We start from the raw sequence: 2774 nt of genomic DNA on the forward strand, positions 1-2774 counted from the left end.
AGTCAGTGTCAGCTTGAAATACATTTCTAGCCATTTACCTGTCGCTGTGTACATGAACTTGCATTCCTACCTACTCTATTTAATTTTTGTTTTCTTTTCTTGAGGCAGGATTCCTAGAGGGCATTGTTTTGATTTAAAAAACAAAATCTGCTATAAAAAAAAAAAAAGAATTTATTGGAAAAATATTTATATTTTTAAACTTCTAGAGTTATTAGCTTTGCCAGAATTACATATTGTGTTACATAGAAACATAGAATCACAGAATGGTTGGGCTTGGAAAGGATCTTAAGATCATCTATTTCCAACCCCCAGATCAGGTCCCACAAAACAAGCAATTTGCCGTAATTATTTTCAGTGAGCTGTCGAATATATATCCACCCTCCTCCCACAACCACAGGGGTGGAGCTCACAACCAAGGGGTGGAGCTAGTTAGTGGTGGGGGTAATGGGGCTTTCCACGTTTCCTTTCCTTTAGGGCCCATGGGGTTTATTTCGGGCCACTCGAACACCAGCTTTTCCAATTCATCAGTGGGTAATCCGTCCATTAAAACTTTAGGAACATCTTTTCATCACCCCAATGTCCACAACTCCTGCCTTTTATTAGGAACATTTCTACCTCCTGGGCAAGTAGGGGGTGTCCGGCGTTTGCCATTAGTTGGACATGGAGGGATTTTGACCTCTGTTCGCCTCAGTCCCTTAGTATCAATTTTACTAGAAATATTGATGGGACCGTACTTTCTCCCATAATTAATCAATTCCTGGGCAACTTCCCCCCATGTCCATACTTTCTTTTCAGTCTTTTGATCAGGTGATAGCAGTCCTTTCAGGGCAGCAATGGCCTTTTCACTTTGGGGTGTTGCTTGTCTCTTTCTCTGCAATTGGATCCCCACGGCTTTCAGGGAGTCGGGGAGACCCCGAATAAGGGGAGTCGTATGTTCGGGATCGACCGGTATCATCATCGGGGACTCCTGTTTAAGTTCCCGATTGTACATCATTTACAGACATGCCGCTTTCTGTACATTTTCTACCAACTGGTCGACTGTCCCTGTGATGGAGAGGGGATCTCCCCTTTCCAAAGGGTTAAGTCCTCCAGCCCAGTAAGTTGCTCTTTGAGTTAATGCGCAGGGTGCGCGGTGGTTACCGGTGGTTAAAAATACTCCCGGCCCCCAAAATCCCTCAGCTTCCTTCTCAGTAAAATTTTATCTCCACCAGACAACCATACTCTCCAAACAGATTTGGTTTCTGATTCTTCTGGAGTACGACCGAATTCCTTTCGAAGTTTAGCTAATTCCGTAGCAGTAACGGAACCTCTTTGGTGGGAATTTGTGGGAATTCGTCCTCTCCGTCTTTGTAAGTATATTCAATTTTTTTCAAGGGTCGGAGAGAAGTGGCAGGAACATTTAATTTTTCTAACCTTAGTCTCGCCTCTTCGAGGTCACTGTGGGGGTATTCAATTGTTTTCTCGGACCGCGGAGAGGTGCTTTTCTCTGCCAGGAGTTGCTCTTTCAGGGCTAATTTCAAGTAGTTAGTCTGACTTTTCTCTTTGTCTAACTGTTCTTTTAAGTTAACTACCTGGTCCTGCAGGTCTTGTAAAGTTTGTATGAACCAAGATTCAGCCATTTGTTGTTGTTCTCCAGCCTCTACTGCAGCAGCCAAGCTGGCACTCAGTATGGCCGCCGCAATTGATTTACCCTTTCCGGGCCGGAGTTTTGTGTCCTTTTGCAAGGCGCTTACTCGGTCTGTTACACTTTGCAAATTATGCCAATTTTTCTTGGCCCATTCTACCCCTGGCAGAGAGGGGCGAGCCTTATGTTTCTCTAGAAGACCATACAACACATGCCCCTGAGGGGCAGCTTCACTGCTATTCATTTCTGAATGGGACAGTCGTCTCAGGAAAGCAGCATGTTTTGTTTCAACAAAACCCAGCCCTTAAGCCCCTGAGAGGCACGCACGCATGTGATAGCAAGCAATAGGTTGGGGTAGTCGTCTGAGGGAGACAGCACTGTCTGTTTCTACAAAATCTACCCCTTACATCCCTGGGAGGTACACACGTAATACCTCACACTTTACGTGACATTGCGATCGAGTTCAAGATCCTCAGGACAGTGGGAAGAGCAAGTTCACTGCCCTGGACTTCAAGAGAGCAGACTTGGGACTTTTCAGGAACCTGCTCAGTATGGTTCCATGGAATGAAACCCTAAAGGGCAGGGGAGCCCAAGACTGCTGGTTGATGTTCAAGGATCACTGCTCCAAGCTTAGGAGTGTTGCATCCCGACAAGAAGGAAATGGAGTGGGAAGACCAGGAGACCTTCATAAGAGAAGGAGCTGCTGAGAAAACTTAGAAGGAAAAAAGAAACTTACAGAAGGTGGAAGCACGGACAGACGGCCTGGGAAGAATACAGGGACATTGTCCGGAAGCTAGGGACCAGGTCAGGAAAGCTAAGACCCAGACAGAATTGAGTCTGGCCAGGGATGTCAAGGGTAACAGGAAGGGCTTCTATAGGTATGTTGCCAACAAAAGAAAGTCTAGGGATAATGTGGGTCTTCTCCGGGATGAAACAGGAGAACTGGCTACCCTGGATTTGGAGAAGACTGAGGTTCTTAATGACTTTTTGCCTCAGTATTCACCAGCAAGTGTTCTGACCACACCGCTCAAGACTTGGAAGGCAGATGCAGGGACTATGAGAATGAAGGCCTTAGGCCCACTGTAGGAGAGGATCAAGTTTGAGATCATCTTGAGAACCTGAACGTAAACAAGCCCATGCGACCTGATGA

The 2774-nt window shown here is 45.9% G+C and overlaps 1 pseudogene; it reads right to left on the reverse strand.

Moving 5' to 3' along the window:
* Positions 1-406: 406 nt before the first annotated feature.
* On the reverse strand, positions 407-1868 carry LOC115615499 (annotated as a pseudogene).
* Between the last annotated feature and the right edge of the window lie 906 nt (positions 1869-2774).

This window comes from Strigops habroptila, chromosome 12, assembly GCF_004027225.2.
Source record: "Strigops habroptila isolate Jane chromosome 12, bStrHab1.2.pri, whole genome shotgun sequence".
Lineage (NCBI taxonomy): Eukaryota > Metazoa > Chordata > Aves > Psittaciformes > Psittacidae > Strigops > Strigops habroptila.